At 32.9% G+C, this 23,566-nt stretch overlaps 1 non-coding gene across 1 annotated transcript; it reads right to left on the reverse strand.

Moving 5' to 3' along the window:
* Window positions 1-1,167: 1,167 nt before the first annotated feature.
* TRNAL-AAG (transfer RNA leucine (anticodon AAG)) lies at window positions 1,168-1,249 on the reverse strand. Its single transcript has one exon. It is a non-coding gene; the product is annotated as a tRNA-Leu (tRNA).
* Window positions 1,250-23,566: the final 22,317 nt, after the last annotated feature.

The raw sequence follows: 23,566 nt of genomic DNA on the forward strand, positions 1-23,566 counted from the left end.
TGGGAAAAGAAACTCTTTTGTACACGCGTCAGCTTTATTTTTATTGGTTCATGTTATTTTTATATTGAAATGTGATTATTACTCTATGCATATTTAAATGAATTTTACTATAAATTATTAAAACTTTCGTGAGACATTCACTCACGCAGACTGAGAGACCGGCTGCGTCCGCAAAGTAATACCAGTCCCACTCACCCTGACGAAGGGCCCCCGATGGGCTCGAAACTAGTCGGTGCCACTGGACGAATGTACGTGTTTAGCTGATTTATATGTATTTTACTATAATTTTCAGTCAGTTCAAATTTAATTAAAATCATACTATCTTCTGTCTGGACAGATGGTTTGATATTTGTTTGAAGGTATCTCCAGAACGACTGAATGGATCCCACTGAAATTATGTTTTTGTATGTTTCATTTTGTTTACTCTTATGGGTTGGAAATGTTACAAAATATAATCGAAATATATAATATAATAAATAACATAAAAATATAAAATAAAAACTAGTAACTGGCACCATGGGAAAATGGACCATGCCCTCCGACAATGGTCTTCACTTTCCTCGATTCCACGCTCCCTCCTGGTCTTGGAGTTTCCTAAAGTCTTATAAATCGAGAAATTTATTTAATCTATCTTACTTATATACCATACTTATTCTTATATACTATCAAATTAATGTTTTTTATGTTACTTTATACTCCAGGTTATAATAAAAATTCATAAAAACAGTACGGGAGTAATATGAAAAGAATACGAAAGTAATAATATATTTGAGCCTGCGAATGTTGTTTCCTGTGCCAAATGGAAAATTGCATTGAATTTTCATTTCAGTTTAACAAAGTAGCTGTTTACTGATCTTTAAATTTTATATGACTTTAATTTCTTATATAGTTTAAAATACCATTTAAAAGATAGAGAATTTTATTAACCTTCTAAATGTTGCCAAGGACTTCGTAATATTTTCGGGGTTTAAAAACCTATTTAAAAAAGACTATGTTACTCTACATACCTCTACTTTCTAATAAAAAAAAAACCCTTAATATTTGATCTTAAAATACTGGTACAAAGCAGCATACAGTTATCTGTGTTCTTCTGAATAGATGTAAAGGGGTGACGATATGTTTTTGTGTAGGTTTTTTGCCTGGAAAAATCAAAAGTTAAAAAAAGTCTGGCAGCGGTGGGATTCGAACCCACGCCTCCTAAGAGACTGGTGCCTTAAACCAGCGCCTTAGACCGCTCGGCCACGCTACCCTGGTATAACACTAATAAAAAGTTAAATAATATCCATAAATTGTAGCTTACTGCGATGGTTTCTATGAATATTTCCTTAATTAATATGTGATGCTTAATCAAGAACGAAGTGAATGATGATTGAACATCCATTACCTCACAGAGTATTCACGTAATGACCGTAACGGACACATTGTACTACGTCCACTTTAACTGCTCTATACATACAAGAACATCAATATAAGATGTATATAAGAGGGTTACATATGTCTGATATTGATGTTCTTGCGGTTGAGATCGGCGATAATATCTCGTCTTTGTTATGTCAACGACAGATCGTGAATGCCGCCGGAATGTAATTTGCCTGGAAACTGCAGCTTTATTGGCTGCACTGATAACTGTTGAGACTTCAATTTAAATCTATGTATGCATAAATGTATGTAGAAGTGAGAGATGTGTTAGGATCAAGTTTAATAGAAATCTATGGACTCTGCCTACCCCTCTGGGTTACGAGCGTGAGTTATGTGGTTGTTTAATTTAAATAGGAATGATCCCTACAATGTGTTGAAATATGTTACATTGTGGTTGAGATTTAGACAAATTACAAACTGGCAGCTTCCACGGTTGTTCGGTGACATACCGATGTTGTGAATTATCTCTCGGTATCTCGTCTAGTCATCAATCATTTGTACTACAGGTGTAATAAAGTTGTCAAAGTTCGAGGAGTTCAGATGTCATGTCTATGAGGTTATCTTGTGCAGTTGAAATGAGATATTTGGAGACAATGTTATTGACTGTTTAAATGGCAAGGCTAGACTCCAAATAGACAGTAACCGTGGGTTTTCACATCCGAAACATGTACAAATACAAATCCATACAACGTGTCATTATAATACTCTTTGAAAGAAATATGATAATAATCTTTTTTTATATAATAAAGTAGCGAATCTGAATTCGCTGAAATAGCGAACAATGCCCATAGATCACCACATTTGAAAATGATTTCCCATGCTTAGGATATTGGAAATTTGACTCTACTGGATTTTTTTATTTCAAGCGGCCACCTGAATAAGCAAAGTAGCGAAACGTCAGCTGCCCAAAGACATCCACAATTGCAAATGCGTCCTTTAATCCACGCAAGGGACGCACAGAAGATAATATTTATCTCCTCCTCCGTTAAAACCAATTTCTCTTTTCATCCTTTCCTTACAAGAAAAGAGTGGGAACGGATTAAAATTAGACTAAACAGGTCCTATTAAGAACACACAAAAATCATGCAGCATTAAAAATGTATCAAAATGTTTTTATACATGTATAGTTTTACTAAGCGGTTGTTCCTCGGAAACATTTAATGGAGGCTTTCCGACCTTTGTCCGCGTAACTAAGGGCTCAATAGCTCGTATCGTCTTTAATGGAGTGCGTGAGTGGAACCCGACCCGATTCAACTGATATAAGTTCTCGGGTTAATCAGCTCGAAACATTTTAGTTACAAGTTTAGTGTAACACAATGCTATTGTGATACTATAGGTATTGTAGTACCAAGAATCGAGACTCAGTAAGAATGTTCGTAAGAACGTTTTCGTGACGTCATCGATAATTTGTGCAGCGCCCCTACCGGGCGTAAAGTACACCAAGCATGTACTAATTTTGACATATTTTCTGGCTAGTGTCAAATTTTTCGTGCTTGGTTTTCTAAGCACTTGTTTATTTAAAATGGTTCTTCTTCTTTATCTGGCAGAATTATTTCCGACTTTGAACTTCATTAATATTGTCTTTTTGACAAAATAAACTAATGAAAAGTTGAATAAAAAAATCAAATGCGTTTAGATTAACTATAGCATGGGAAAACATAAAATTTCTCATTGTATTAAAAATATAAATCAACGGCAGAAATATAGAATTTCTTGAAATTAACCCAATAAAATAAGGAAGCCTTCGAACGAGAAAGTAATTTCATCCATCGTTCAAAATTACAATCGTTTTTTCAGGCTTCATAACAAGGGTTAGAATTCGTACGCGTTGTTTTACAAGATTTAATTAAAATGAAAAAGGAATATAAGATATATACTGTATACCTATAACATGAAGATAATTAATCAGAAGAATCTCTACATAATCTTTTATAAAATTAAAAACATTATCGAAGTTGTTGAACAAATATTAATTTTAGTCATAGTCTTAACCAAATTGATCCTTGGTCCTCGTCGATAAGATTTCAAGCTCTTGGTTTTTTATATCAAAATGCTGGGGAAAATATTATTTTTCTATTGAAATTTAGTAAAGGTTAGTTTAGAAAAATTGCACCTAAACATAATCTGTAAGCATCAACAAAACAAAATGGCGGCTGGCTGACAAGGTAGATTGACATGGGTCTCTGCCAAATCGACAAATTTCCGAGTTGTTGGCCACCGAAATCGGCTTTACGATTGAAATTTGTAACTTTGTGCGAAGATTGAATGAGCGTACGAGCTGTCGGAGTGTTTCACGTCTCGCAAAACTATTTGACTACGAAACTGGATTTTATTTTGCTAATAGTTAATGAAACAGAACATTTGTCTTATTTCTTATTATAAATGCGAATATATATAAAAACGAACGGCTGCATGAATCTAGCTCAAAGCTAGCTCAAATTTGCAATAGATATAGAACATAGTCTGAAAGAGCAAATAGGCTACTAATAATTATTTTTTAATTTTCCGCGGACGGAGTTGCAGGCGACAGCTAGTACAGTATATTGCAAATGCAAACGTTTAGATAGATGAATGTTTGTTAGAAGATATATCTGCAAGGGCTCAATGGATCACTAATGCAGTACATAGTCTGGAAGAACACATAGACTTATTAAGTTTTTTTTTTAATTCCGCGCGGACTAAGTCGCATACAATAGCTAGTCTAATTATAAATTTCAAATGCTCAAGTGACCTTTTTCAAGTCTTCGAAGATGCACAGCACAGATAGTAAAGCGTTTTTACTTCTTTGTATGGTCATTTGTTTTTATTACTTTAGTTTTTAGTGTTATGTACTTAAAATATTATTGTGAAATATTTTTAAAAGTTAACATTAATAGAAATGTGCATCGTAATGTAAATTTCTAAATTACGATATAAGATTTTACAAAGGAAAACTTTGTGCAATTTAAATGTTCGCAAAATACAAGTGAAATAAAACCTTTTTAACTATTTCATGTGTATTTATTGCTTTTATTTTGTCGAAACAATAACAATGTAATAAACGTAGTCTGTAGGGCATTGACCTTTACAGACTGAACTATGAGTCCCTTTATTGTCTTTAGAACTATTGTTGAATACTTAATGGCGTCGTTAAAATACTAAAAGCGTATTTTACATTTTACTGTTTAATTTATTCATTGAATATTCTTTATACAGCTTGATAAAGTAATTATAATTCTGTAAATAACTAAAAAATATATAATGTAACACTGTTTTTTTTTTAGTAATACATAGATTTAAAACGCAGACAAGGTTTCAAAAATATAGTTTAGGCGACCGTTATACCGGGATCCTCCGCTGGCGATAGCGGTGGCTCTGTAAGTGGCGAGAGAAAATTTATAGCTGCACCTACAGACTAAGGCCAGCTAACTGTTACTTATCGCTCAGATAACGGATCTGTGAATTGAAAACGATTGCTTAGAAATAACTACCTTACAAACGATTTAAACATAATGTTTTTTTATTAGGTATTCACTTTAAATATACAAAGCTCACGTTTTACTAATATTTTAAATGCGAATGTTTGGATGTTTGTTTGAAAATATCTCCACAACAGCTACATGGATCTCGTTGTAATTTGCCATATATGTAGAACATAGCCTGAAGAAACATATAGGCTACTGATTATGGTTTTTTTTATACCGTTGTGGGTGGAGTCGCCTGCTTAATGCTAGTTTTCTTATACATGAGTTATGATAGTTGAAATTCATGAATGGTCTTTCTACGGCAATTCTTGAAGGTGAAAAATACGTCTTATTTTGTAAACATATGAATACTTTTTTGCAATCATAAAAACTTTTTTTTTTATCTCAAGTAAAGTCATAAAAAGCCAGTCTCATGAATAACGCGCTAACTGAAGCATCTCGTGCCTATAACAGAGTAAATTATGTAAATTTTAATATAACGCAGATGATACTTTTATACATTTTATACAATAAGTAATCCTTCTTTATATCTGAGAGTAAAAATACAAAATGGCGTAAGTCAACATGTCGCTTTATTCAAGTCTCAACCACTTCTTTTTCACTATGTCTTAGAACCAAGACCATGTAGGCAAATTTCGTTTCTTTATAATATCTCGCCTCGTTTTATTTACAGTAAATTCATTATTTTTATTATAAGATAATGATGCAAAAGAGCAGTGGGAACACCGAGGTGTTCACAAAGCCTGTCTACAATACCAGAGGAACTGCAGATGTGTTGTCTTTGACAAGATGATAGGCTCGCTTCTTAAAGTACCTAAGTCAAGGTTGGAACTTGATAACTGTACTGTAAGTTCCACAAAGATGTTCCAAAAAGATGATGCTAAAAGACGAAAGGGTATACCCTTTCGTCTTTTAGCATCATCATCATCATCATCAGCTCACTATACGTCCCCACCAAGAGTTGAGTCTACCCTAAGTTAAGGGTGATTAGGCCATAGTCAAGTCTTGCATACTTCTTAAATATTAATATTTTGAAACAAAATAAAAATAAAGGATTTAACTAAAACATTAATTTTAAATAGACAATATTTTATAACTATAATGTAAGCAGATCCGTAAAACTTAAACAGGAACAAAGGATTTTGTCCGCAGCAGTTTGTAGCAGTTGAAAGTTGTTTCCCTGAAGCTTTAAATTGATGTAAAATAAGAGAAAAAGTTTTCCTCACTAAAAGTAACGGTAGCAAACAATGTAATGAAAAACTTAACTTATTTATCAGAACTATAGTCGAACCTGGTTAACCGAGAATCCAAGGGAACGCGATATTTTTCGCACTTATAGAAGTTTCTTACCCAAGTTTCTTACATATGGAGTTTCGTTCGGGACCGGAAAATGTCTAGTGCTTATAGTAGGGGACCCAAAGGGGCAATTTTTGGATTGACTCAAGCGTGGCAATTAGACATAAGGGGGGAACCTTGGACCCAATCGAGTATTCCTAGAAAACATGAATCGTTCCAAACTTTCGTGAGACATTATACTAAGCTGATATATAAACACGGCAAAACACTCACGTATATTCATCCGGTGGCGGCACCGACTAGTTTCAAGCCCATCGGGGGCCCTTCACTCAGTGAGCGACGGGCCGCGTCCGCGAAATAATACCAGTACCACTCATGCTGATGAAGGGCCCCCGATGGGCTTCTCGTTTACATAGGTTCCATTGTATAATATAGATTAACTAGAAGATTACCGTAGCTAGAAGTATATAATATGGATTTTCGTTCTAGATGGACCAATTGTGCCAGACCATAAGACTAAATTTGCAGGCAATTCTTCTGATTTAACGGATGGTTATGGGAAGTGATTGCTTAAATCGAGATGTAAAAATCCATTTCGTTTTATTTTGCTTTTTTCCTTTTCACGTGTCATTTTCATTTCAGTTAATGTATTCGAACGTAACAGGTAAATTACATTTTAGTAAATGGCTGAACCCACATAGTAAAGGTCGCCTCGAGGGCAGACAAATTGTATTGTACGGGTAAAAATACTAAAAGCGCAAATACACCTACTTTATTACAATATTGTTAAATCTAATATTTCTAACTTTGTCACGGTTTCACGAGTATTCAAATAATCTATATATAATATTTAATAGAAAGTCGTGTTAGTTACACTATTTATAACTTAAGAACGGCTTTACCGATATGGTTGAAAATTGGTGAGGAGATAGCTTAGAGCCAGAAGACGGACATAGGATACTATTTATTCATTTTTTTGAATTTATGCCTTTAAGATCTGCTTTTAATTTAACTTACAAATATTATAAATGCGAATGTTTAGATGGATGTGATGAGGATGGATGGATGGGTGGGCTGGACTACACTAATTAAGTTTTTTTTATATATCCACGCGGAATTGCATAATTCAGATTTAACACGAATTAGATAATCTTACTAATATTTTAAATAGGAATATTTAGATGGATATATGATTGTAATAAGGTATGTCTAGAACGGGTGCATGCACCTCTCTGAAACTTGGCATAAATGTAGAACATAGCCTGATAGAACACATAGACTATTAATTGTTTTTTTATAATATAATTCCGCGCGGACGAAGTCGCGGGTGATAGTAATAACTATTGTACTCAATTAAAATCCCTCGAATAGGTTATCATATTAAATCTGAATTAAGACTTACTGACCAATTAGTAATGTCTATAAAAGTCAAATTAGCGCAACAAAAATATGGTGGAAGATGTACTGCGTGACTTTGGAAATACTCGTATGTATTGTAGACGAGAGTGAATGAATCTTCTGTTACACGTCCATTCGTCAGGCGCCGTGTGCGAGGACAAGAGCTCGCAGACACGGCGGCAGTGGTGCCAACATCAACTATAAATATCAACAACTACCACATACTACAATTTACGTGGCTATAGTTTATATAACCATAACATTATGTTTATTTAAAAGAGGCCACATACAGTTTTTTTTAAATCTTTTGTCTGAGACTCGGGCCGTGCAGAATTTAAAAAAGTTAATTAATGACTTATGTGTTCTGGAGATATCTTCTAACAGACATCCATCAAAACATTCGCATTTATAATATTAGTAAGATAGCAATTGTTTCCAGGAAAAACTTGCTTTGGTTTAGTTTTAATTTATTTTAATATTTATTTGTAAGCTGCTATATTTTAATTCGATAATCGAATCGATAAGCAAACAAATTAAAATTAACAGAATGTAAACAACATGAGCCAGAATTAAATTACCAATGATTTTGCTTTCAATTGTTGTAATTTTTAATATTAACGATTATATAAATACAAACATAATATCGGTTGGTAGCGGACTATTGCTGCAACGGCACGTACGGCTTATCTCCTAGCGCATCTACATCCAATTTCACAAGGCTTTAGTAACAGCGCGATCAAACGATCTGTTTACTTTAAACATTCCAAAAAAGTGCGCTTTAAAAATGTAACTAACCTCGAAAAAATTTAATACATTCCAACATCTGATTGCGTATGTTTAAATTATGAAATACTAGCTGTCGCCTGCGACTTCGTACGCGCGGAATTAAAAAATAATTTGTAGCCCATGTGTTCTTCATCAAGACCCTTTGAGCGGTTCCGGAGATATCTTCATCAAACATCCATCCATTCATCTAAATATTCGCATTTATAACATTAGTAAGAAGTAAAAAGAATGCGTAAATTTGCGACATAAACGGTTGTACCTTTTGATTGCGTTGGTTTAGAAGTTTTATTTTTTCATAGCACCTAGCGACCGCAGACCTGAGTATTTGATATAAATTCCAGCTTGATACCTTCACGCGTTTTTGAGAAAAAGGGTCTCGACAGACAGACGGACGGACAACAAAGCGATCCTATAAGGATTCCGTTTTTTTTCTATGAGGTACGGAACCCTAAAAATGTCAAGAATCAACCAATGTGATAGCTTACTTCGTTTAATGAAACGACAATCCAAAGAAGATTAATGTCTTTAAGAGATATTGATGATATCTCAGATCTACGCCATTTATAATTTACGTAATTTTACAAAAGCATTTTACGAACTTCCATAAAGTTAAGTGGTCGTTCCAAGATCGTAATTCGCATTTGCTGTTGTATAAGTCTTACTCATTATTCTAATCACCAGAAATTATTTTAAAAATATAATTGGTATTTTTTCTATCTAAACATATTTACAAAACTATTGCTATCTCTAGTTTTCCAAAGGGAGTAATAAAGTTGACAATATTTTTCACAGGGTGTTTAAATAGTGGAAATGGTAAGTCGATTGTAACAAAGATAATTACTGGCATTAAAAAGTTTGTTGCCAACATATAAAAACGAAAGTGTCATTTACACCAATAGTTTTGTAAAAAATTATAACTTTCTATGAAATTTTTTGGCGGAATTTTGAACGTTTGGCACTTTGCCAGCTGAATGAAATCTTTATATAATACAATTTTTAGTTCGTTGCACACAGTTGAGTTTTGCAAAATTTAATCAAGGTTATTGGAAAACGTATTATATTTTTTGCAATGAATCCTAAAAAAAGACGTTGTTGGATGATTTTTTAACCGTGTATATCTTATATCGAAGTCACTATTTTTTTTATAGACTAGCTGTCGTCCTCGACTCCGCGTGCGTGAAATGAAAAATAAACTTAATTTTTCTCACCTTTTAAACCTTCCCTAGACGTTCACGAACATTTCAAGACCAAGATAAGATAAATCCGTTCAGATGTTCTCGAGTTTTAGCGAGACTAACGAACAGCAATTATATATATATATATATATATATATATATAGAGAGAGAGAGAGAGAATATCAAAATCCAAATGTACTTGAACCCTAGTTACGCCATTCTTTTCAGACAATATAGAACACAATACCATTCGTAATATACTTTATTATAATTTACACTGGAACCTGATATAATCACGACAATAATAGAAACATATATTACGAGGGATGAACCAGCCGGAGTGGATTTTAACAACAATGTCTGGATTATTCTTGATCAAAATTTATTTACATTATGGAATAACAGGTGATTTTATTTAGTACTGGCTTTAGGGTTGGGCGCCACAGATTTGTGAATTACAGTCTCACGAAATCTCTTTCTGTACGTCTCCCCCTCCGTCAATAAAGCTTGGCAATGCATCTATGGATGGGGGGATACGTGGATATCTGTGGGCAGTCGTTTCGCCATTTTGGCGAATTCAGAAGTCGCTTGCTAATTTGCCATTTTACAATATAAGAAAATCTTATTGAGGACGCTGGTAGAGAGTAGTGGCTACAGGTTGTGAAGGCCTGATACATGATGGCCACGACTAGTCCAATAAGAATGAGAGCCCGATTTAACATCTTCGCACGAATTGGCCCGGCTCGCCCGGTGAAATACCACGACCACACAGAAGACAGGCGTCAAGTGGAAGGTATTCCGCGTTTTGTCTGATGAGTGTGCGTCCCAGATGCTTAATTTAGTCCTCTTTCCCTTCCCACCCTTTTTCTTATAAAGAAAGGATGGGAAGTGAAAGTGGACTTTCCGGATGAGAGGATGCATGGAAAGGGAAAATATTTTGTTTATGTGCATCCTCTCCTCCGTCGATTAAAGGTAGGCAACGCATATGCAATTGCGTATGTCTATGGGGAACGGTCATTTCGCTATTTCAGTGATTTGAGGTGGCCGCTCGCTCGTTTGCCACCTTTAAATAAAAAAAGGCAAAGAAGATTTTGGTATTAGTTTCGATATTAATATGGGAAAACCTAAAGTTAACAATATGGTATATGAGTGCTTTACAATACTATCTTAACCTTACCTTTGAATATTGTTAAGAAGTTTGTTTTCCACTTCATTCAATTCTTAACTCTAGTTAGTTGTTGTCCGATGAGTTTCGAATCCAATTTAGCAATGGACAAGCAACACAAGTGAAGCTTTCAATGAATCTGGAACTAACCGAGTTGTTAATTACTCTAAGTTGCATTCGCTCTCCTCGGTTGCTTTGCAGACAGACAAATTACACTTCAAATTTACTAACAGTTAATTTGCTAATTTAACATACATGTTAAATTCTTAAATTAATATCCTGTGAGTTATTTTTGGGGGAAAAGATTTTGAAGATTTATCCTCGTATTTATTAGAATAAAAAAAAGTTTGAATTACGATTAGTCAAACTGTTAATTTGTTTTCAATCTTACTAATATTACAAATGCGAATGTTTAGATGGATAGATGTTTGAAAGTATCTCTACAATGGCTAAAGGGTCTCGCTAAAATTTGGCATAGATTTAGAACAAATTCTGGAAGAATACATATACCGACAAAGGCTACTAATTAAGTTTTTCTTTTTAAATTCCGCACGGGCGGAGTTTCAGGCGACAACTACTTTATATTATATATCAATCCAATTACAAATTAGCGTATTTTACGTTGAGTTTCAAACTATTACGATTTAATCCTTGCCTTAATTAAGATTGAAAGGAATATACGAAATACCATATTGTCGATGGTGATAAAATATTTTTACATTGGATATGTAGTTATTTATTCAGTGCATTAAAGTGTGCATGTGTGCCATAGCTGTCATTGCCAGATGTTGTACAGCGGAACATAACGCTGGGTAGGATGTAACGGATTTTGTGTTCCACGCTAAATCTACGTCGGACGTTACGGGATTTGTTGATGAATTGCGACTATACTGGATTGTGAAATTAATCTATAGCTAGAGTAGATTAATCGTAAACACGGCTAAACACTGACGTATATTCGTCCGGTGGCGGCACCGACTAGTTTTGAGCCAATCGGGGGCCCTTCATCAGGATGAGTGGTACTGGTATTATTTCGCGGACGCGGCCCTCAGCTCACTGGGCTCGAAACTAGTCGGTGCCGCCACCGGACGAATATACGTGAGTGTTTAGCCGTGTTTATATATCACTTTAGTATAATGTCTCACGAAAGTTTGAATAATTTAATCGTAAACATTTAATGTAGTTAGCAAAAGAAGGCATTATTAAATATATTTGGGTAAATATGAATTAATTTTGTAAGCTTAGAGTATTTCAACGAAATAAATTCTGAGAAATATGAAGTTATTTAAAAGATAAAAGAACTCATCAACGAGTTCTTAAGTTGTGTTAAAATACACAAGACATTATAAATAGAAATAATGATAGGAATCCATTTGGTAATACAAGGAGCGCCAATAGCCTAATGGTTAAGGGTAATTTGCGATCACCTGGTCTGGCATTCAGTTCCCGCCATTCGCCTATTGTCGTAAACTATATCATATCACAAGCATAGAGATTTCACTTTAAAAAAAATATAAAAACAAAAGAAAGATATGGAAACAAAAGAAAGAAAAGAACGTTGAAATAAAAATAAAAACGTTAAAATTGGCTTCGTTTTTCACTTAAAAATTTGTAAGGTTCAATTTCAATTGAAATTTAAAAAGGCCCTGATAAATAAAGGAAACGATCTGAAGCGACTTTCAGCGAGAGCCTCAAAGAAGGTGATTTAACGTTTGGAAACGATAGCCATTAAAGCCCGAAAGCCTTCGGATTACGCGAAGTCGTAACCGCGCCAATCAGGAACAGATTTTATGAAAGGCTCTCTACCGGATATACTTTATAAAGATTTCCTTTCATTTATTCTATAAAAGATTTAACATATTACGGTCAAAAGAAAAAATACATCTAATTTCGCCAAATTTAGCCTAATTTAGCCAAAATGTTCCTAGAATAGAGTATAGGTTTAATGTATTGCAATAAAATAGGTATTCTTAGAGTAACTATTGCTCATCCAGATGGACATTGTAAAAGAAAGAAAGAAATCTTACTTCTTTGATGCAGCAAATAACAAGTCTCTTTGATAAAAGTTTCTAAATGGAAAACTCCGAAGCAAAGGAACATTCACCGTTGCAATTAGAAAGAGAAATGTTTCGAGATTTTAGTATTTTGCACAATTTCAAAGAAGCTATCGAAATCGCAAGTAATAAAAAGTTGGCTACACAAGACAATTGACATGACAAAATCTTCAATCCTTCGTAATTGATATGAGATGTTTAACATTTATTTTATCTTTATTAAAGTAACAATGTCACATTTAATAAGATATTTTAACTAGAGATTAAACGTAAATTAAATTTAGAAAAGAATAAAATTATACTTAATTATACTAAAACTACTTGTCACCCGCGACTCCGTCCGTACGTTATTAAAAAAAAACTTAATAGCCAATCTGTTTCTTCAGACTACGTTAAAAATCTTTGCCAAATTTCAAAGAGATCCGTTGACCTGTTACTGAGATATCTTGTAACAAACGTCCATTCAACCAAACTTTCGCATTTATAATATTAGTAAGTTTAAGCTCTGCATCGCCATATTAACCCCAACTCATCTACAATATTACGAAATTCATGGATTTACTTCATTAATATCTATGATTATAGACAGACAGACACATTTAAGGCACATTACGATTCAAAGCGTTAACACAAACGCATAAAGCTGGCAAATAAAACTGAACAAGGTCGAGACTGGTGCGCTGTTCTGGATGGGGGAGGGAGGGAGGGGGAACAAAACGATCTCTGGTCTTGATTACAGCGTGCAATAAAAATGAATGAATACTAAACATACTGACACATTTATTTTTCAATGTATTCTTTTACTAAATTTTATAACGTTACGAATACAGCGCCCCCTATTGTAATTATGTATTCCAAAGTTTAGTGTACTAAAATATAATACTCGTTATATCTTTCTATTTCATGAGACGTCCACGATTTGTCTTTATAAAATTGACTACAGAGACTTAATTTGTGTAAAATTGGAAAATATCTTTCAACGCCAATAACCTTTTCTTTGTTGTGTAACGAAATGAATTTAATTATATCAAATTTTGAAATATCTTCAGAATTTAGACAAAGAAGAAAATTATAAATCTTACTTCTAACTAATATTATAAATGCGAATGTTTGGATGGATGTTTGTTTGAAAGTATCTTCAAAAAGGCTGCATACAGCTCGCTGAAATTTGGCATGGATATAGAATATAGTCTGGTAGAACACATAGGCTACTAATTACGTTTTTTTTTAATTCCGGGCGGATGGAGTCGCGTGTGACAGTTAGTCTATAATAAAAACCTAATAAATAATGGCAATTGATCCTTGACATTATAGTTTTATAACTAACTCTTCCTATTGTTATTACATTTTGTACCAAAGTTCTTCTAAAAAATGACTAGCAGCTAAAATAGACATTCAAGTTAATGTTACAAGAAATCGATAGCCGATGTTTTCATTTACTTTCGTTTTATCTCAGCCTCGCTCATCAAATTACCATAAAAACCGTAATAGCTTTGTTTAGCTCCAACATGTTGGAGAGAAAATAAAAAGTACGTATAATGTAATGATTAACGACAAAGAGTAACATTTTATTGCTTATCAACGTAATCTATACTGTAACTAACTGTCACCCACGACTTTGTCCATGCAGAATTAAAAAAAAAAATGTAGCTTACTAGTTCTTCTAGACTATGTTCTACATATGTGCCAAATTTCAACGACATCCATAAAGCCGTTCCGAAGATACCAGTGGATTACAGATTACAGACAGACAGACATAAGTAAGAAGTAAGAAATGGACTTCCATAGCTGAGACACTAAAAAAAAACTGTGGTAAAAACAATGATTTAGGACAAATGTTTCGCCAATGAAAACAAATGAATGAGGAAAGAGCATAGCTGTATTAATAAGAATGAGTCAGAAAGAGACATAAAACATTAAATAGGTACCTATTGGATGTATCTCGTAATTTCAAAATAATAAGCTTACTGGAAATCAAATAAAATATCAAATAAATGTTTTGAAATGTCCAACAAGATAACTTTTGTTATTGTAAAAGTTTCATGACTTCAAACAAAAGTTATTTTAAAATAATATCGACTTCGAATCTTTTATTTTTATATCATATTCACCGTTTAATAAAATTATATTTTCTCTTTGAATAAGAATAATAATAAGATATGAAGATTAAATATATATAAATGTACATATATCTAAACAAACTGCAAGTAACTTCTGGGATATATTTTAAATTAAAATATTTAATACTTCGTTAAAACGTTCCTCAAAAAGGTTTTTCCGCGGAAGCTGGAAACTGTTTTCGCAGAATTGAACAGTTTGTTAACTTTTAAATGAAGTTTACGATATCATGAAACAAGGAAGCTGCTATAAATGGATGATTAAATTGTAGTTAAGTGTAGTTATATCTATAAATTTAATTAAAATGTAATGAAAAATAAATAAACAAAAAGTATTTACTACTGAATCCTAAAAACTCCTATCTCATATAATAATACGTAGGAAGAGGTTATTCTAAAACATTAACGATTAACGTAAAATTAATTAATTACATTTAATTAATAAGTTAAAAGTTAATTAAACTTAACTAACTAAAAAATAATTGAAATTAATTAATTAAACTGAATTGATTAAATTAATTAATTAAATAATTTATTTGATTAATTAACTCTATACTCTAGCTCGAAATAAAAGCACATTTAAGTAACGCAATTTTTTTTATTCATTGTTAAAATAACGCATAACTTGAGAATTAATTTTTCGAAAATATTCATTTGTTTTCCGATTATTTCTCAGAGAGTTGACGAAATAGACTTTTAGTGTACAAAGGCTCCAGTTGTTTGTGTCGCAATAAACGAGGACAAAGTACTATTCTGAAACCGCATTCACAGACATATCTGCACGTAAAGTTGTTTGAATTACTATGATTATTCCAGTCGATTTTTGGAGTTTTGATTTTCGAATTTTTGTTTTTTAAATGTTGTTCCTCTTTTGTTTTGTTCAAACAACAGAAGAAGAAAATAAGGCTTAAAATATATTCTAGAGACTTTCGTCTTATTGACGTAATATATTATACGTTAATAATATTTTTTTATAAAATTAAAAAATATACTGTCGAATGTAGAAAAAACTTCGTTTAATGCGTTTTTTACATATTAAATAAATATTAAAGGAAATCGTAGATACATTTCGTGTCGTATTTGGCCACATCTTTGTAACGGGAACAAAAAAAACCCTCGTTCTGTTTTCTCTTTGTTGTTTCCAAACAAATAAAGTCAAAGAGCTATCCACAAATTTGGACAAACGAAACATAGGCGGAAAAATAACTTTTGTTTCATGTACAAATTAAAAGCTTACGCTCGAATCCGAGGCTTTTGTACGTCAGGATATAAAACGACTATTGTATTTAATAACTCAGCTGACTGCTTTAAGGCTTTTAGGATATCTATGACAGTAATCATATTTAATCTTCTGTGAAAATTAAAATTGCCAGTGATGTTACTTGTTGCCTCGATGAAAATTAGCATAAATGTAGAACATAGTCTGGAAACAGGTAGGCTACTAATTAAGTTTTTTTTAAATTTGCGCGGACAGAATCGCGTGCGATAGCTAGCAAGGTGGCAATAGTGCTAGCAGCAAATTCAGCTGGAAGTTGCCGATATAGCGACCGCTGCTTAAAGAACTCCGTAATTGAACATGCATTGCCTTTAATATGTATTTCCCCTTCCCATGCGTCCGCTAAATCCACTTCCAATCTTTCCCATATTAGTGGGGAAGGGATGTCAGGTATATAATAAAGGTACTAAATTACAAAATACCAAACTAAATATAAGGTAATTTGATAAAGGAATTCCCAAGGCTATGAAAATTTATTTGCATAATGGTTGCGGTGATAAGCAATTCCGTAGTAATTAACTGATAATAAAACAACGCAAGATACACAGCAGCACTATAAAATAATTTAAAATAACAATAATATATAACTAGTTGTCGCCCATGATTCCGTCCACCCGGAATAAAACTTAATTAGTAGTCTATGTGTTCTTCGAGACTATTTTACAACTACGCCAAATTTAATCGAGATCCGTTGTGCAATTCTGTTCAGATACATTCTAACGAACATTCATTCAACCATCTAAACATTCGCATTTATAATATTAGCAAGGTAAAATTTATTTTTATTAGTTGGCTAAAAGTAGCTAATTTAAGTTCGTTATTTATGAGAAAGTCCCTAAGTTTAAAAACTCCAAAATGTAATAGATAACTAAACAGAATAACACACATAATAGAACGTAGAGTCGTGTTGAGTTGGCAAAGGATCTGTACTTTGCCGGTTTAAACTAATTTTGATTCTGTAATTTAAGTCACCGACTATATTTAACCCGAGATGGGTTAAAATCCTTTGGTTATTTTTACAGTTGTGTCTCTTGACGACAATAAAATGCGCACTCAATGAAATATTCATAAGACGAGTAAAGAACGCCCAAGGACGCTTGTTGTTAATTCACAATCGGCCGTACCTTCATTACGGAGAACCTCAAGGAATTCTTAACAAAGAAAACGGTTCCCTTGAGATTTTACAAAAGTCATTAACGACTCTACTAATTAACCTTTAACTAACAGATTTATACCTTTAAGAATAATCTCCTTACAAATATTATGGTTTTACTAGCTGTCGCCCGCGACTCCGTCCGCGGAGTTAAATAAAAACTTATTTAGAAGTCTGTGTGTCCTTCCAGGCTATGTTCTATGTCTGTGCCAAATTTCAGCAAGATCTATGCAGTGGTTCTGGAGATAACTTCAAACAAACATGCATTCATTTTTCGTGAGACATTATAATAAACTTATATAAAAACGGCTAAACACTCACGTATATTCGTCAGGTGGCGGCACAAACTGAAACACTCACCCTGATGAAGAGCCCCCGATGGGCTCGAAACTAGTCGGTGCCGCCACCGGACGAATATACGTCGGTGTTTGACCGTTTTTATATAAGTTTATTAAACATCCATTCATCTAAACATTCGCATTTATATTAGTAAGATTATGTCTGTAAAAGTTAAATTTTAGAATCATAAATGAATTATTAATGTCTAGTTTTCCAGCCGTGGATAAACATAATGTACATTTGTATGCACTAGTTTATATGGTATAAGCATAATTTGCATTTCAAATATACGATGGAAATTAAAAACATCCGTCCCAGGAATAAACCGGTCGTTATGTTAGGATTTAATGAATAAGTGGTTATTTTCATGTTTATTATAGTTGGCTTTAAAGCTCTTCTCTTGTCGCGGTATTTTATTACGTATGTATTTGAAAGCATATACCATGAAATGTTATGTTGTCATGTTTTTAGACTGCAAATAAAAACTGTGCTGCGTTTTAATAATATAGATGATGACTTGAGAAGTTTTTTTTACATTTTACATATTTGGTAATAAAATATAATATCTTTTTAGAAAAATCCAATTCTATGATATTTAAAATTACAATATACTATGCAAAACAAATTATAAATATGAATTGATGGACTTAAGTCAAACTAAATTATGACAGCACACTAGCGCCCCTCTGTCAACGTCAAAAAATATCAAAAGATCCTCTTTATACTGTAGCTGTCAGATTTTTTTTTCTTTTATGTCATTTTCTATGTCCAAGTAGGTTTTATATGTATTCTGACAACATTAACCGCGATAGCAACGCCTCTCACTGGTTCAGATATTCTTATTTGATTAAAAGTACTATTTTAGACATAAAATGAATAAAAAATGTTAAAAAAAGTAATAAAAGTAAATCTTGGTGTAAGTTCGTGTACAACAAATGGTTGAAGAGGAAACTTACCTTATTACTCTCCTGCTTAAATAAATTGCACTTGTAACCACAAGTTTGTTAGACTTTTTACGATCCACTTCTACGGGCATCTTTCACAAGGTAAAGTATTATTTTTATAAAAGTTTTTACAGACATCAAATAAGTGATCTTGTAATTAAAATGAATTTAATTTAAAAAGACGTTCTTCTATATATTACTAGAGTTATTTTTAAATACTAGTAGCTGCCCGCGACTTCGTCTGCGCGGAATTAATAAATAAATCCTTAGTCACCCGGAGATACAGTAGCTTCCCAACAGTAAAATGATTTTTCAAATCTCTACAGTAGTTTTGGAGACTATTCAATTCAAACAATCGTATCTTTCCTCTTTATAAATCTTGTTTGGCATAATGTTATCTGAATAACTTTAGATATTAAATCGAATTTTTATTCTCAAAGTAAATCTTTCAACTAAGAAAACTTTATAATGTACGAAATTTATTATAATACATTTTTATTTAAATGAATAATAAAACATCTTAATCTGTTAAAAATAAAGTCTTAGTATTAGTCTTAGTCTTAGTCTTAGTCTGTAAAGAGTATGAAACATAACATGTTTTTAGTAACGAATACACTACAATTTTATTTATTTTGTATTATAACAATGTGATTTTCAAAATATTTTCCCACACACTCTAAATCCTGGTTTACATTATACCAGTACAGTAAGACAGTAAAATCAACGCTGACATACGACTAGCCTAATACAAATACTAACTGATACCAGTGATCTAAAAAAATATATGTTAAGCCAGTGCTACTGTCCTACTGGTCTGGCATAATGCAAACGAGGAATAATCATTATCTTTATTAATGCAAAGTTATTAGTAAAGAAAATCGTATCAGACTTCTTACCTAGTGGTTACAAATTATTGCAGTTTGGTTTGCGTGGAATGGATAAATAAGATGCGAAAACAACGGCTAAATCTGTAAAAACATATTTATTAAGATTGACATGGGTTTTATCCAACAAATGTGTAAAGATTTATATCCATTTTTTTCTTATATGTGTTTTTCTTTGGTGAAAACAGTTCTTTAGGTTATCATGTGATTGAAAACGAATGTTTAAGTTTGTTTATATGTATGCAGGTTTGTATGGGATAGAGCCCAATTGACTATACTGATGTTACATTGGTACAAAACACTTATAGTGGACGTGGGAGATGAAATTCTTAAAAAAATATAAAAAAGTTCAAATTTCACTTGCCATAACTGATTTTTTCATTGATAAATCATTTTGTACATTTTTTTGAGGAGATGTATCTTTTAATTAAGAATGTAACATTAATTATTAATCTTAATGTAGTTTAAATTAAAAACATTAAAATCTATGTTTTAAAACGCTGACAATAGATGGCGCTACGTTATCTATGAGAGCCTCAGTCAGTCGACACTTGGCTTTTGTTGTACGTGTAGCGTGATATAAATTCAGAAATTCTTCGACTTTACGTTCAACAGAGTTAAGTTTAAACGGAATTGTAATTTTCTGTAAAAAGAGTTTATTTGAGTATAAATTCAATTCGATGCTTCAACGTGTGAGAAAATATCGCAGTGTTTTTTTTTAAAGAGTTTTGTGGATATTTTGTATTCTTAAGGCCTTACTATAAAAAAATTAGATAATGTTTAGACAACCTTTTTATACCGTGACTTTAACTCCTGGCACGGATTTGACAAATCATAGCTATGCGTAGGCATGGCTAGACGAAATTAGTTCTTAATAATAAATTTACACCAAAAATAGTATGATGATACATATTTATGATGAAACATATAACCACTTTGAATTCCATAATATCCTTCAACAGCGTTCAAAGGGTTAAAACACGTGTTTAACTAAACAGTGTATTTAAAAACAAAATAGCAACATTATTCTGAAGAATTCTAAGTCATAATGTCACTTTACGGAAAAAATTAATCAATTTTTTTTGAAGTCTCGTTGTCTCTCTCTTGGGTAACATTTCGGGAAAATTCATATTTTTGAAATACAGGAAAACGAGCTATGTTTCCTTCGGGTATCGTAATGGTTATTAGGATTAAATTGGAAGAGTAACGTATTAAAAACGAAAGGAATAAGACAGAATACGTAAAAAATTATAATTGTAAATAAAATCAAATTTATTAAAAAATATCACAAATACTATGGCAACACTTAAAAGAAAATGCCTTTTATACAGATAAACACGTCGTTTATATATATTTTCTTAAAACAAATTGAGAAAAAACTAAAGAGCTACAATAACAACAGAAATAAAATTCTGATATATGCAGCGAACTGACGCCGTTGTCTTGTTTATATCTCCAAGTTATCATACACTCGGCTTTGTTCTGTTTCTGACATCAAGTGTAAAATTAAAAAATGATGAAAATTTAAATGAATATTGCTAGAGATTTCCTTCCTCTTAACTATTGACTTTTAATAACAGTGGTAGAGCCCGCTTTAACATCTTCGCACGAATCGGCCCAGCTCGCCCGGTGATATACCACGACCACACAGAAGACAGGCGTCAAGTGGAAGCAATTCCGCGTTTCGTCTGATAAGTGTGCGTCCCGGAGGCCTAATTTAGTCCTCTTTCCCTTCCCACCCTTTTCCTAATAAGGAAAGGATGGGAAGTGGAAGTGGACTTTCCGGATGAGATGATGCATGGGAAGGGAAAATATTTTCTTTCCGTGCATCCTCTCCTCCGTCGATTAAAGGTAGGCAATGCATATGAAATAGCGTATGTGCCCTTGGCTATTGTATTTTTATATGGCGATATAAAAAAGAAAATATATAAGTAGAAATATGAATAATCAATGTATCTTTCATAAGTAATCTTGTGACGTTACAAAAAATATGTAACCAATTTTCGTCTACTTCACTAAGTTGTTATGTATGCTACTCACTACTCAAGGTCTGCGCGCCCTCTAGCGGGGAAGAAATCAAATTGCGACGGAGTTGCCACAAAGCCACTCTAAGGACCCGCATATTATTACGATCAAACTAATCCGAACAAGCTCAAAGGACAAGTTTTTAGATTAATAAACTTATCCATACATTTGAAATATACATTGATTTGAAATATATTGGAAGTGAGTATGTATGTAAAAGTGTTTAAAGACTTAAGTATTACTCTTAAGAATACAGTTAAACACATGGTTTAACCTTTTGAACGCCGGTGATTGATATTGTGGATGTCAACAGGGTTAGATAGGAGTATGTTTTACCTGTTATTTATTTGTCAAGATCACAGGAAGCCTATACAGAATCATATTCGAATTATTTTGATTTCTGATGTCTAATATCATCGTGTGATAAAAGTGTTGACATAAGTTTAAGTTAAAATGTCTATTTGGCTCTTATTTTTTTTTACTAAATTAATAGTGTAATGTTTTTCTCACGGGAGTGTGTCATGTACGTAGGTTACTGTGTAGGTCAACTCATTGTGAGATTGTAAACTCGTATAGTCTAAGCGACTAAATTAATTTTGAGTGCAGTGTCACTCTATTCGTGTTCATCCCTAGAGTGTTCCTGCGTGTTCTTGTTCGTGTTCGCGTGTTCTTGTTCAAGTGTTGTTCGTAAAGATCACAGTTAGGTAGGATTTTTAATAACCAAAAAAGTGTTTTTAATTAATGAATAGCGATTAGAGTGTTAAAAGAAAAATCATTTAATGGAAGTTGACATTTTGCTTTTCAAGTCATTTCTTGGTTTCTGAATATTTTTCAACGCTAACAATATGACGAGGGAATGTCATTTGCAGTTTATTCCGGCGAATTTAGCTAATGGACGAAGTAAAATGTGAGTGTCATTGCGGTTGATTTATCGCTACAACCTACAGCAGTGCTGAGTCAGCCTCTGTTGTCCTGTCTACCAAGACATCTGGGATCTTACAATTTGACATATATTTGTCTATACCCATATATTTAGCACTAGCTGTCGCTTGCGAGTGCCCACTCGTGAAATTAAAAAAAAAAACGAAATAAGTGGCGCATGTGTTCTTCCAAACTATGCTCTACCACAGTGCCAAATTTCATCAAGATCTGTTGATTCCTTCCGGAGATACCTTCAAACAACAAACCATCCATCTATCCATCCAAATTCCATTGTCTTCTCTCGTTTTATTTGGAAAAAAATATAAGAACACTTTTTGGTATAATTATTTTCAATCGAAACTCATGTTAAAATTAACATTGTGTTACCTTAACCAGAGTAAATTGAAGTGATGTGAGGTAAATTTAGTTCTAACAACAGGGGTTTTTATGTATGTCTATTAGCAACATTAATTTCGTAGTAGTTTTCCAGATCGTCTAGTTTTACTATTGTTTTAACAAATGAAACATTTCTAGAAATAGATGCAACATAGTTATGAATTTAAATTAAATATAAAACAAAGATATCATGTAAATATCACGATAGGGAATAGCAATCTCAGTTTATTTGGGATTAGAATAAGATTCCGTTTGCCGCGAGCTCTGACATGACCCAGATATTGTGATTCGATTGTTGCATTCAATCGGATGAAACTGACTAGAATATGAAATAGTCTCATAAGCTTTTGACATCTGATCTGCTTCAAATCTTTAGAAAAATAATTTATTAAAATACAGAACTAAAGTCAAGTTACTACTAGTTATACTAGAAGAATAAATAGCAAACAAATAAATTGTTTACCTGATATTGACATATAGGAAATGTTTTAGATATTTCGTCAGTGCAACTTACTGGCTTTTAAGTATCAAGCAGCTTAATAGTGGTAGAGATCACTTTAACGTTTTCGCACGAATTGGCCCGGCTCGCCCGGTGAAATACCACGACCACACAGAAGACAGGCGTCAAGTGGAAGTATTTCGCTTGATGAGTGTGCGTCCTGGAAGCCTAATTTAGTCCTCTTTCCCTTCTCACCCTTCTTCTTATAAGGAAATGATGGGAAGTGGAAGTGGACTTTCCGGATGAGAGGATGCA

This window comes from Papilio xuthus, unplaced genomic scaffold, assembly GCF_000836235.2.
Source record: "Papilio xuthus unplaced genomic scaffold, Pxut_1.1 DF828142.1, whole genome shotgun sequence".
Classification (NCBI taxonomy): Eukaryota; Metazoa; Arthropoda; class Insecta; order Lepidoptera; family Papilionidae; genus Papilio; species Papilio xuthus.